The sequence below is a fragment of the Cibotium barometz genome, chromosome 24 (assembly GCF_041138505.1).
Source record: "Cibotium barometz isolate CiBa-2024 chromosome 24, ASM4113850v1, whole genome shotgun sequence".
Taxonomy (NCBI): domain Eukaryota; kingdom Viridiplantae; phylum Streptophyta; class Polypodiopsida; order Cyatheales; family Cibotiaceae; genus Cibotium; species Cibotium barometz.
The window spans coordinates 55,733,511-55,747,841 of NC_141069.1; the positions used below are offsets into that span (position 1 = coordinate 55,733,511).

The 14,331-nt window shown below is 50.0% G+C and overlaps 1 protein-coding gene across 11 annotated transcripts in view; it reads left to right on the forward strand.

Moving 5' to 3' along the window:
• LOC147625468 (pentatricopeptide repeat-containing protein At5g39350-like) overlaps positions 1–14,331 on the forward strand; it is an 87,070-nt gene that overhangs the window by 16,399 nt on the left and 56,340 nt on the right. The gene's annotated exons all lie outside the window — the stretch shown is intronic.

The window sequence follows — 14,331 nt, forward strand, 5'->3', positions numbered from 1 at the left end:
AACAGAGGAGACAGAGAGAGAGAGTGAAGCGACAAGAAAGGGGAAGAGGCGACGGGCGAGCGGAGAGTGAAGCAACGGGCGAAGAGAGAGAGAGAGAGAGAGAGAGAGAGAGAGAGAGAGAGAGAGAGAGAGAGAGAGAGAGAGAGAGAGAGAGAGAGAGAGAGAGAGAGAGAGTGAAGCGACGGGAAAGGGGAAGAGGCGACGGGCGAGCGGAGAATGAAGCGCCGGGCGAACAGTGAGAGAGGGGGCGGAGAGTGAAGCGACGGGCAAGAGGCGAAATGGGCAGGAGGCGGGAAAGGGAGGCGCGAGAGAGAGAGAGAGAGAGAGAGAGAGAGAGAGAGAGAGAGAGAGAGAGAGAGAGAGATATTAACGTCCTGTCGAGGCCAAAGCTGACCTATAGGACAGATCAGAATACATCTTTGGTTACAATCCACTTCGGGGTATCGGTTAAAGAAAAGTGCATGTGGGATCAAAAAGAAACTAACTTCAAAGCTCTCATGACTCATGAGAGTTACATGTTACAATGGTAAAATCACCATGTGCTTAATGTGATTAGAGAGAGAGAGAGAGAGAGAGAGAGAGAGAGAGAGAGAGAGAGAGAGAGAGAGAGAAAAAGAAAGAAAGAAAGAAAGATTTTATTAACGTCTTCCAAAAGACCGAACTCGGCCTATGAGACAAATCGGAGTACCTGTATGGGGTATCCTCTGTCATCCCAACAAAATGAAAAAGTACTGAATAAAAAAGCTGAATCTGGGTGTGCAGGGGATGGAGCTCTATTACTAGGAGAATGCAAAGCTATATGCATGGAGTATACAATCATGATATGCAACCTAGCTAGCTCCATCCTGTACCATACTGGGGGTATAAAATGGTATACATCAGTGAAGGGGGTGTCCACAGCTCCCTGAAGAACATGCCTGGGTGTGCTCTGAAGCGAGCCAGTCGCTCATCTCTCTCTGGTATAGGCGTGGTGTCCGAAAGCCAGGTGTCCTCTGTCTCCTGCGGGCTCTAAGTGTCTCTGCTCTCTGGAGAGTAATCCCCTGCCGTGTAGGGGCTGGGAGGGGTATGGATCTCTGGAAAAATGTAGTAATCTGTGTCTGTCGCCCCCCTCTGGAGCTGTCTGAGCCTGTAATAATGTCTCTCTGTGGCGCTGTATGTCTAGAATGTATCTCCACAGTATGCGCTGGTCTGCTGTCTCAAAGATCTGGCGTAGGGAATGTGGCTCTCTGAATAAAATGGGATATCTCTCTCTGATGGCTGTATATGCTCTGCATCTGCATACATAATGCTCCTCACTCTCCACCTCCTCTCTGCACAATCTGCATACCCTCTCCTCTCGGGGAATCCGTGCTGCTCTGCCAGTCTCAATCTCCAATCGGTGTGATGAAACTCTGAGCTGACCAATAGCCACTCGGGAGCCGTGTGGTAAAAAGCCCTCCATGTATCTAGGCCTCTCTATAAATCCATCATCAGTGATACTCATGAAGTGGTCTCTGTAGTATAGCATCTTCGGTGGAAGAGGCTGTGTAGGCGATATCCATGTCTCTCGTGTATAGAGCTGCCATAGATCCTGTCTCAATACTCTGTTCCTCTCACTATGAGAGAGACGGATATGTGGTGCATCCCTGTCATACTGGAATGGTGGTAGATGATCCATGTCTAGGCCATGCTGTGAGAACCAATGTGTGACCTGTGCATACCATGATCCTCTGTCTCCTGCCTCAGCCAACTGTCTAGATGCCTGAAAAGCTCTGTATGATAATCTGTCATGTGGCATCTCTCTGAATCTGTCTAGCAGGCATATAGTCTGAAATATGGCCTCTACCATCATAGGAGGCGCAGCAAACTCTGCTCGGATAATGTCATGAGGTACTGACGGTTTGCTGCGTATCATGCGTGCCATCATGAGGGCCTGTGGTCTCTCTATCTGTGTCCACCAATGAGTAGCAAGGCCTGGCGCCCATACTGCTGCTCCATACATCAATGCCGGTGTGACTAATGTGTCAAATAGCCACCCCTTCGTCCGGGGCTCCTGAAAATGCGCCTGGTGGCACTGTCTCTCTAGCATAGCCAATGCTGCATATCCCCGTGTCAATCTAGCTCTGGCTGCTGAACCCATGGTAAAGCGTGTGGCTGCTGCAGAGAAGGTAACCCCTAGGTACACGTATGATGTCACCACCTCCACCTGGCATCCTGCGAGAGTGAATGTCAGCTGACTCCTGCCCTGTCTCGATGTATGAAAGACCATAACCTTGGTTTTCCCAAGGTTCACAGTAAGACCCCTCTGCGTGCAGAAATCATGGAGTGCATGTAGATGCTGCTGTAGACCACCTGGGGACTCAGACACTAATACAATATCATCAGCATATAGCATAATATGTACTGAGGTACCTGCTAAATCCACTCCATCTCCGCCTCCCCGTGTAATGAAGTCAGCCACCTCATCAATGTATAACCCAAATAGCGTGGGGGAAAGTGGGCATCCTTGCTTCACACCAATGGTGCTAGCAATAGTCTCGGACATACCTCCTGGACATCTGACTCGCCCAAAAACCTGCTCATATAATGCATAGATGCCCCATGTCATATCTGCTGGTATGCCAAGAGACTGCAGGCGCTGAAAGAGCCTCTCTCGTGGTACTGTGTCAAATGCCTTGCGGAATCCACAAAGCAGCAATAGAGCTTTCTCTTCCTCACTCTGGCCTGATCAATCATACATCTCAAAGTGAATACATGGTCAGTGGTAGAGAAAGCTCTCCTGAAGCCTGCCTGCCCTGATGAGCGTAAGCCTGCTCGCTCAGCATATAAGCTAAGCTCCTGCTCCAGCACTGCACCATAGAGTTTGGCTAGCACGTGGCCAACCATAACCGTCCTGTAGTTGCTCGGATCGAGCATATCCCCTGTTTTGTGAATCGGCACAATGGTGTGCATCGTCCACTCCGCAGGCAAACCCTCTGCTAGTGCCCTGTTAAACAGGTGTGCAAGAAAAGGAGCTAAAGAATCTACTGCATATATGAGATGCTCACCCTGCAGGCCCATATGGTCGGCGGCCCGTCCATGCTGTAGGCGGCGGATAGCTTCCTGTACCATCGAGTGGGTAAAGAAGCTAGCTGTGGTAGGTCGAGGCTCCTGTGGCTGAGGTATAGGTGGCTGCTGTGGGGCATGGTATAGACCCTCTGCATATGTGTGCCATGTCTGTGGGTCTGCAATAGGCGTCGGGGTCCGGGGCTCTCTGAAGTGCCGCCATGAGACAGGGCTATCTCTACTCATGAAGAAATGAAAGATCTCTAGCTCCTGTATCTCTGCGAAGGCCCGCCTTTTGCGGCGAGTAAGTCTCCTCATCTCTCTCCTCGACTCCTGCTCTGTGATGGCTCCCAAGGCTCTCTGTATGCGGAGTCGTGAGTATAGGGCTCTGCACTCGTCATCATACCATCTGTTCTGGGGCATAGTCCCAGGTCTCGCAGGCTCTCCTGAGTGTACACGATGTGGGAAGCTCTGTAATGCAGCCGTGTGTAGGAGTGATGCGAGCTGGGCTGTAATGGTATCCATAGATGCCAGGGGATCCATGAGTAGGAGTCCATCCTCTACTCTGCCAGTGTATATGTCTGCCATGTCATGTGTGAAGTAGATGGTAGTGTGTGGCGTCGGTATGTGGGGGGCTGGTGATACTGGTGATCCGGCTAGTGAAAATGCCAAGTATGTATGATCTGCTCCAATAGGACGAGGTGGAATGGAGAATGAGGTGACAAGCTGTGATGCCTCCAAAGACCCCATAATGTAGTCTACCACCGTGCCTCCGGTCCGTGTATGACCCCCATGTGGGAAGCATGTCAGCCCTCCTGACCCCGGCCACTGTAGCATCCCGTTATAAATAACGAGACGATGCCTGGCTCCCAACTCTAGTAAGTGGTCCCCATAATGCCCTCTGTCTGGTCCAGTGTCCTCTGATGCCCGACTAGCCCCTATCTCCTCTGGATCCTCAGGGTGGAGGATCTCCATGTCATCATAGTCATACACCTCACACTGTCTGCTCTGTGTGTGGGCATTGAAGTCGCCCGTAAGAAATACTTCCCCTAGTGTAGAATAATGCATAATCTCCTCTGACAGACAAGTGTATGGCGAGGCTCCTATCTCCTCCTCCTGTGGCATGTCCTCTGTAATGACGTAGGAGGATCCTGATGGAGAAAAGTAACATAGAGCTATGTATATAACCCTGTCCTGTGAGAGCTGTAAGCTGATCCACATGTATCTGGCCTCTGGATCCTGTGCTACCACTCTCAGTCTCCCCTGTAGCTCCCGTCTGAATAGGACTGCTACTCCCCCCGACCCTCTCGAGGTACCCTGGCGTGTGGTCCTCCTGTATGCTGACTCCCACTGGAATCCCTCTACTCGAGGTAGCCCTCTCTCTGGGCTCTGATGTGTCTCTGTCAGAAGTATGATGTCTCTCCCCACCATAACATGCTCCAGTCGTCCAGGCTGCACCCATAGTGAACCATTACAGTTCCATACTGCTATGTGTATCTCTGTCAGTGGCCTGGTCTGTGTCCCATAGGCCCCAAACCGCTAATCCATGGGCCGGCCATCAATGATGACCCGACCATCTCGATAGAAGGCCTTCTTGCCTTCTCTCCTCGCGTGTAAGACTCGTGGCATGCAAGTTCTCCTATGCTCAAGCTGCATCCTCGTGAGATCATCATCCAAGAAAATAGGAGCTCCCTCTAAACCCCGTAGTATGACCCTCTTCCTCATGAAGGTGACCCTCTCCGTCTCTCCTGCAAACTGTAGGATGAGGGCTCGCTTGCGTGTTGAGTCTTTCCCGGCTCTCCATGCTTTGGTGAAGGGGAGAGGGTGCTCTTCCTTGTAACCGAGCTTCATGCATAGAAGCTGTCCATCTTTCTCGGGAGTGGAGTCGGGTGTCTCGGCTATACCTGTGACTCGAATGTTGAGGCGGCGGGCATGCCTCATCTTCTCCTCCTCAATGGTGGTGTGAATGATTTGGTTTTCTTCCCTTTGAGTTTCCTCCCTCACTTCTTTACGGATGTTCTTCTTCACCACCTCGACCCATCCTGACTGCTTGGCTTCGAGCTTTCCCTCCATGTCCTTTGTGATCTCCTTGGAGATCTCTTCTTTGATGGCCGTGAGAGTGTTGTCATTGATCTCCCCTTCTTCCTTCTCAGCATTCTTGATGGCTACCATTTCCACTTTCAATGCACTCACCTCCTCCTTGAGTGCCGTGTTCTCTTGTTCGAGGTTCGTGACCCGTGCTTCGAGAGCTATGATGTGCTTGTGTAGTTTGTTTTCCACCTCATTGAGGTTGGAATCGGATGTCTTCTTGTTCTCCTTGATTAATGCCTTCATTGCCATCTCGAGGGCCTCGAGTTTCTCTTGGAGACTCGGGGCCATTCCTCCAAATCACTCTGCAGTCCTTCCCACAGGCAGGGAGGAGAGAGAGAGAGAGAGAGTTATGTTGCTGCCTTGGGGGCCTGAGCAAGGGTGGGTGGGCAAAAGCGGGCGACTGGGCAGAACTGGGCAGCGAAGGGGCGAAAGAGAGGCAAACTGGCAGGCGAGCGACTGGGCAGAACTGGGCAGCGAAGGGGCGAAAGAGAGGCAAACTGGCAGGCGAGCTGGGGGGAAAGCGGGCAGAGAGGCAAATAGGCGAATGGGCGAACTGGGCAGCGAATGGGCGAACTGGGCGAATGGGCGAACTGGGCAGCGAATGGGCGAACTGGGCAGAACTGGGCAGCGAAGGGGCGAAAGAGAGGCAAACTGGCAGGCGAGCTGGGGGGAAAGCGGGCAGAGAGGCAAATAGGCGAATGGGCGAACTGGGCAGCGAATGGGCGAACTGGGCAGCGAATGGGCGAACTGGGCAGAACTGGGCAGCGAAGGGGCGAAAGAGAGGCAAACTGGCAGGCGAGCTGGGGGGAAAGCGGGCAGAGAGGCAAATAGGCGAATGGGCGAACTGGGCAGCGAATGGGCGAACTGGGCAGAACTGGGCAGCGAAGGGGCGAAAGAGAGAGAGAGAGAGAGAGAGAGAGAGAGAGAGAGATTTTATTAACGTCTTCCAAAAGACCGAACTCGGCCTATGAGACAAATCGGAGTACCTGTATGGGGTATCCTCTGTCATCCCAACAAAATGAAAAAGTACTGAATAAAAAAGCTGAATCTGGGTGTGCAGGGGATGGAGCTCTACTACTAGGAGAATGCAAAGCTATATGCATGGAGTATACAATCATGATATGCAACCTAGCTAGCTCCATCCTGTACCATACTGGGGATATAAAATGGTATACATCAGTGAAGGGGGTGTCCACAGCTCCCTGAAGAACATGCCTGGGTGTGCTCTAAAGCGAGCCAGTCGCTCCGCACCCTCTCTGTGAAACTGAGCTCTGATCTCTGTCATCTCTCTCTGGTATAGGCGTGGCGTCCGAAAGCCAGGTGTCCTCTGTCTCCCGCGGGCTCTAAGTGTCTCTGCTCTCTGGAGAGTAATTCCCTGCCGTGTAGGGGTTGGGAGGGGTGTGGATCTCTGAAAAAATCTAGTAATCTGTGTCTGTCGCCCCCCCTCTGGAGCTGTCTGAGCCTGTAATAATGTCTCTCTGTGGCGCTGTATGTCTAGAATGTATCTCCCTAGTATGCGCTGGTCTGCTGCCTCAAAGATCTGGCGTAGGGAATGTGGCTCTCTGAATAAAATGGGATATCTCTCTCTGATGGCTATATATGCTCTGCATCTGCATACATAATGCTCCTCACTCTCCACCTCCTCTCTGCACAATCTGCATACCCTCTCCTCTCGGGGGATCCGTGCTGCTCTGCCAGTCTCAATCTCCAATCGGTGTGATGAAACTCTGAGCTGACCAATAGCCACTCGGGAGCCGTGTGGTAAAAAGCCCTCCATGTATCTAGGCCTCTCTATGAATCCATCATCAGTGATACTCATGAAGTGATCTCTGTAGTATAGCATCTTCGGTAGAAGAGGCTGTGCAGGCGATATCCATGTCTCTCGTGTATAGAGCTGCCATAGATCTTGTCTCAATACTCTGTTCCTCTCACTATGAGAGAGACGGATATGTGGTGCATCCCTGTCATACTGGAATGGTGGTAGATGATCCATGTCTAGGCCATGCTGTGAGAACCAATGTGTGACCTGTGCATACCATGATCCTCTGTCTCCTGCCTCAGCCAACTGTCTAGATGCCTGAAAAGCTCTGTATGATAATCTGTCCTGTGGCATCTCTCTGAATCTGTCTAGCATGCATATAGTCTGAAATATGGCCTCTACCATCATAGGAGGCGTAGCAAACTCTGCTCGGATAATGTCATGAGGTACTGACGGTTTGCTGCGTATCATGCGTGCCATCATGAGGGCCTGTGGTCTCTCTATCTGTGTCCACCAATGGGTAGCAAGGCCTGGCGCCCATACTGCTGCTCCATACATCAATGCCGGTGTGACTAATGTGTCAAATAGCCACCCCTTCGTTCGGGGCTCCTGAAAATGCGCCTGGTGGCACTGTCTCTCTAGCATAGCTAATGCTGCATATCCCCGTGTCAATCTAGCTCTGGCTGCTGAACCCATGGTAAAGCGTGTGGCTGCTGCAGAGAAGGTAACCCCTAGGTACACGTATGATGTCACCACCTCCACCGGGCATCTTGCGAGACTGAATGTCAGCTGACTCCTGCCCTGTCTCGATGTATGAAAGACCATAACCTTGGTTTTCCCAAGGTTCACAGTAAGACCCCTCTGTGTGCAGAAATCATGGAGTGCATGTAGATGCTGCTGTAGACCACCTGGGGACTCAGACACTAATACAATATCATCAGCATAGAGCATAATATGTACTGAGGTACCTGCTAAATCAACTCCATCTCCGCCTCCCCGTGTAATGAAGTCAGCCACCTCATCAATGTATAACCCAAATAGCGTGGGGGAAAGTGGGCATCCTTGTTTCACACCAATGGGTCCCAAATACCCTCTGTAGGGCCCCAACCACGAATGGTGTATTTGCAATTTTGCTTTATTAGAATGATGTAAATCTGAAAATAAAGACTTAATCTTGACTTGCAATGTTCACCTTGGTTGGAGCACTCCTTTGGCTGTCTTGGCTCTTGGAACGCGGCACAACCCTTCGTGAATAATGAGATGGTAGAACCGAGTTCATGGCTGGGTTTATATACCCTCTTCTAGCCCTGGTTGGCCAATTCTACAGAAGTCGGCTAGTTGAATAATCCTCACGACTAGCTAAAATAGCATTTAATGCTATAAAAGCCATCATTTTTCGCACCATAAGAGGCTGGCCATCCAAGCACACATGCTGGGCTGCTGGGCAGCCCCTGTGCTGGCTTAGGGCTGGCTGACAGCCTGCCCAGCCTATGCTAGGGCTGGTGAACACAGCATGGGCCCTCCTGGCCCCTTAGGGTGGCTATAAGCTGCCCCATGCCCACAGCGAGAACCTGAGGCTCTACTCTCGGATAGCCCTATGGACTGACCCCTTTTCTACATGCAAACCTACATGCATCCCCAGATGTCTGGCATCCAGTTGCAAACTAGATACACAGATCATCTGACATCATTCCAGAGGGAGACTCATAGTACGGACTGGCACTGCTTCATGTGCAAGACAATGCACACCTAACTCGGATGCGTAGAGTGGAACCCTGGCTGACTTGTCCCGCACTGGGCTCACATGGGACTAGTTTCCACTCCAAGTCCTGCACCTTCTTGTTCAGATATGTCTACGTGGCATCCAAGTGCGGGATGCACGTGACACTAAGCATTGTGCCTATTTGGATACTTGCTCTGCGAGCTATTATGGTTGATGCAAATGCTGAGTAATCTTGATGTTTTTCCATTCGCATTCTTACAGGCAAAAAAAGTGCCTTGGCATTGGTACATACTTCATCTTTCATGGCAAGACCGAGCAGATTGAGGTTCATTTTTCACTTTGTGCGTGAGCTGGTCGCTAACGGCATCGTTTCTATGGAGTATTGTACCTCTGAAGACAACCTAGCATATCTCTTCACCAAGCCTCTTCCTTGAGATATTATTTATTAGCTCCTTACCCGTATGGGAGTTGGACCTGAAGGAGATAGCACAGGCGGAAGCATAAACAATAAACTTATGAGAGAGGGCAAAGGAGATTGAGAGAGTTGGACAAGATCACCTTCTATAACAATGGCAATAGCGAGCAACTAAGTGCTGAACAATGTGCAAGGGAAGTGGGTGAATGAGTGAGTAATGGGGAACTCCTTATATAGTGCAATAGGGACAGAGAGGGTGCGGAGAGATTGGCTCGCTTCAGAGCAGACCCAGGCATGTTCTTCAGGGAGCTGTGGACACCCCCTTCATTGATGTATACCATTTTATACCCCCAGTATGGTACAGGATGGAGCTAGCTAGGTTGCATATCATGATTGTATACTCCATGCATATAGCTTTGCATTCTCCTAGTAGTAGAGCTCCATCCCCTCCCCCACTCATTGTACTTATAGCACACCCAGATTCAGCTTTTTAGTTCAGTACTTTTTCATTTTGTTGGGATGACAGATGATACCCCACACAGGTACACTGATTTGTCTCATAGGCCGAGTTTGGTCTTTTGGAAGACATTAATAAAATCTTTCTGTCTTTCTTTCTTTCTCTCATGCTTTTTGGGAGGCGCCAGCTGCATCTTTAGGGGGATGCTTTTTCGAGAGGACTGGCGGGCTGGTTGGGCTGCAGCATATGGAAGTGATCAGCAAGGCGCACAGAACTGAAGCGCGCTCTCTCTCTATCTCTCTCTTGGAGGCAGACTGCAGGCAGCGCATAGCTCATCAGGGAGCACAGGCAGGCAGACTGCAGGCAACGCACAGTTCAGCAGGGCCCTTCCTTTCGTGCAACAGACCGGCGGGCTGAATTGCCAAGTCTCTCTCTCTAGTTGCTGCTTCCGGATGCTCCCTGCTGATGTATTGTAGGGCTAGATACTTACCTTCAGTTCTTTCTTTTCTTTTCCAGACAGTGTAGCAGATGTCACATGGTTGTAACTTTGGTCTCATAGGTCACTTTGGCATTTTGAAGACGTTAATATAACATTTCATTTCATTTCATTCTCTCTTGCTAGGAGGCGGGGCTGGATTGAGCATGTTTTCTCTATTCAGAGCATCATTGCGAGGCATCGGGCTCATCCGACCAGGCATCTCACTATGGCAGATATCCAGGCCATCCGGCAGAGACCCATGCTAGAGCTCCTAGGATGATTACCACTCCAGCCATATACTGTTGTACTCACTGTCACTTTTGTACTCCCCCATATTCATGTATTCATGTATCCATGTACTCATGTACCCCATTTTGACTAGTAGCATTAGCTTCCCACTCTCCCTAGTTGCTGCTTCCAGATGCTCCCTACTGATGTATTGTAGGGCTAGATACTTACCTTCAGTTCTTTCTTTTCTTTTCCAGACAGTGTATCAGATGTCACATGGTTGTAACTTTGGTCTCATAGGTCACTTTGGCCTTTTGAAGACGTTAATATAACATTTCAGTTCATTTCATTTCTCTCTTTGAGGACTGGCAGGGCTGGACAGCAGGGAGCGTCGTGTTGGACAGCAACCTTGCCCATGTGTTTTTCTTTCTCTCTCTCTCTCTCTTTTGGGAGGCGGGGTTTGGCAGCTTGCAGAGTCGATTCCAGGGACTTTTTATGGGCTGTTTTTTGTTTGGCAGCAAATTCAGCTGTGCTTGGGTTTGGCAGCTTGCAGAGTCGATTCCAGGGACTTTTTATGGGCTGTTTTTTGTTTGGCAGCAAATTCAGCTGTGCTTGGGTTTCCGGCTGCAAGTACAATTGAATGTGTTCCTTGGCCTGGGAGTGATGCAAGCTCGCATGGCTGCATGCTCATGGAGCATATTGTTTTCTTCCTGCTGGAAAGGAACAGAGGCACCTACAGTTATGGGCATCTCTAAGTTTCCAGATGTTTCATGACGGAATAGGTAACTAGATGTATGCCGTTGTTGGCACTTTTGTTGAATGGTGCTGTGAATGGTTCTGTATGAAAACAGGACAAAGGTTTCAAAGGGAAACAGGCCTAAGAGTTTCATGTGGAACATGTTTCTCGAGGAAACATGTTTTGGGGTTCTCCAGGAGATAGGTCACATGTAGGCAAAAGGAACAAGAATGGACACATGTTTGGTACAGCCTTGCTACTGATTGGACAGGGGACAGGGAATCCATGACAGAGATGGATAGTACCCTTGGAGGGTAGAGAGGGTTGGTACAGGTGTGTCGACTGTATGGTATGTTGCGTTGTGATGCGAGTTCTCTTTTGGGAGATAGTTTGGGAGTCTGTGTTGTGATGCAGAAGCACTGAATGTGTCAGGGTGTGATGTTGTTCATAGGGTGAGAGGCTATGGATGGTTGTGGCAGCCGTGATCATGGGAGAAAGCTTCTGTATGCAGGACTCAATGTGAGAGAGTCTTTCGATGTGAATAATGGCTGGACTTGTTTGTGGATGCCGAGTGGACAAGAAGCCATGATGCAGGGTCTTTGAAGGCTTCAGGGATTCTACTGTGAGGGCTGAGTGTCCAGCCTTATTGTAATCAAAGCTCTCTTATAATCAATTAAAGAAATACCGCAAGGGACGCCACTGTGTTTTGGGGCCAATCGGTGTCCGTGTACTGTTTGTAGGAGCACTCTAGCTCCCCTTGTTTGTTTTCCTTTTCTTGGTCCTCAAAGAAGGTGTTGTGTTTTGTGTGCAAGTTTGTTTTTGCACCGCCCTTTGGTTTCATCGGAAGGCCCGAGGCCGGTTCACAACAATAAAATACCAGATAAATGGTAAAGCCCCAAAACACAAAGATGCACAATTCTAACACCCCCTCTGCAACTCATAGTGTGCAAGAGTCGGAAGAAGATAAGTCAATGAAGATGCAACCATGGACCCTCAAGCACCGCGAATACTGGAATCACCTCGGAGAGAGCACCCGCCAACCTGTTTCCTCAAAACAAGATGCCACCACGAACAGCAAGAAACTTTGCTTGGCCACGAATTCCTACACAAGTGTGCAATGAACTCCAAGAATAGATAATGGGCTGTTGGACACACCGCGCCCATAATCCCCAACAGTGGACGGAACACATCACGTCCCAAAAGCCTCGAACAATGAACTTAGAACATATCCAATTCATAATCTCTGCTGTACCAAAGATAACCATGTCTTGCCAGATGTCTGATGCTTGGAACTCTGGATCATGGTCCCCATGCACCAGTAAGTGGAGCTGCAATCAACACCCTCTCCCGCCCACAGGCCTCTTCTGGCTAGAAGCACATGGGGGGAAACTGCATGTGTACTGGAGAAGTACACCGTCTGGGTTCTCTTGAGCCGAAAGCGCCCTAGGAGCCCTATAAGTGGTACTAATCTATATCACTATCCTGGGTCGTATCTTTGCCTTTTCTCTGAGATGAAGCCTACCGAACCCTCCAGAGCCTTGTCCACCCACTTCTACCTTCTTCACAGCAGAGATGGTGAGGAGGACCATCAACAGATTGTATACAGGGAGGGCACAGGATCATGAGGGCATTGTAGCCGAGCATTTCATACATGCTAGAGATATGATTGCAGACTTGCTAGCTCTCAAGTTTAATAGAGCCATGTGTGAGGGGTTTCCTTGGGACTCGGAGTACTTCCACGATTGTGCCGGTACTCAAGTCTGGAGATCCGAGCCTGCCGACTAACTACCGCACCATTATGATTGGTCACTTGCTGGCCAAGCTATATGCCTCTACTCTTGAGCATGAGTTGAGCAGATGGGCAGAGAGACAAGGGGTCCGAGCTCAGGGACAGGCCGGTTTCAGGAGGAGATTCTCTACTTTGGATCATATCTTTACCCTCAAGGCTATCATTGAGGAGGGCAGAGCACATGGGAGGAGGATCTACTGTGGCTTTGTGGATTTCCGCAAGGCTTTTGACACACTGCCCAGAGCTAGACTGATGCGCAGGCTGCAAGACTTGGGGGTTCCATGTGAGCTCATTTGGGGTATTATGGCACTTTATGAGACACTAGTTGGGCAGGTGCGGACTTCAGAGGGTCTCTTCCAGCCAGTACACTCCACTATAGGGGTGAAACAGGGTTGCCCGCTCTCTCCGACTCTATTTGGACTATACATTGATGAGATCTCTGATTATATTGGGACACGAGGGGACAGAGGAGCCCAGTTGGCTGGCACTTGGATACCTCTGCTCTTATATGCTGATGATATTGTGCTTATAGCAGACTCACCAGAGGGTATGCAGAGGCACTTGGATACTTTACATGCTTATGCACAGGACAGTGGGCTCTCAGTTAACCTTGGTAAGACCAAGGTTATGGTGTTTAACACTACAGCTCAGTGGGTTTGGAGATCAGCGCCTATTTTCATATATGGGTAGGAGACAGTGGAGTATGTTGACTCATACACATATCTTGGAGTGGTGTTCACTGGGCCCACATTTTCCATGAGGGGGACAGCAGAGGCCAGATTGACTAGAGGATATGCAGCACTAGGAGGTCTAGAGAGGATGTGCTCATCACAGGTACAGTTTCAGGAGCCACGCACTAAGCTGTGGCTTTTTGACATGCTGGTCACATCGGCTATGCTATATGGAGTACAGATCTGGGGGCCTAGCCTAGATTGTCACAGTTGATGAGGACGCACATACGATGGATGGAGATCGATGGAGAGACCACTTGTGTCCATGATCTCTAGGATGATTCGGGCTAAGACCTCGGTACCCCATGAGATTATCCGAGCCGAGATGGGAGCACCACCGATCGTAGTCGAGGCTCTTGCCAGATTAGTGTCCTTCATTCATAGCACCTGGGAGCCTCCCTGACACCGGTATGCACGACTTGCTTTAGAGTCCTCTCATCAGCTAGCCATGGAGGGAGACACTTCATGTTGGTATGCGCAGATAGCATCTTGGTTTGAGCTCCACGGGTTCAGCTTAGACAGACTTCCACCCTTCCAGTACTCTCTAGAGGCACCCTCTCTCACCTTGACACATTCTGAGATTAGTAGAGTCATCAGACAGGACCTCATTCAGTTGGACACTAGGAGGACATGGCTAGAGCCCTCACAGGAGTTAGGGACGAAGATGGCTTTCTATAGAGACCATCTTCTACGCACCATTGAGGATGGCTTTATACTTAGACCGAGCTACATGGATACCCATTTTGTCTCATGGATTGAGGTGCGCCATTGGGCAGATCCGCACCTCTTCACATCAGTTAGAGATAGAGACAGCCAGATTTAGAGGCATACCTCGAGGAGACAGGATATGTCAGATTTGTTGGATAGAGCCAGAGACGGAGGAGCACTACATCTGTCACT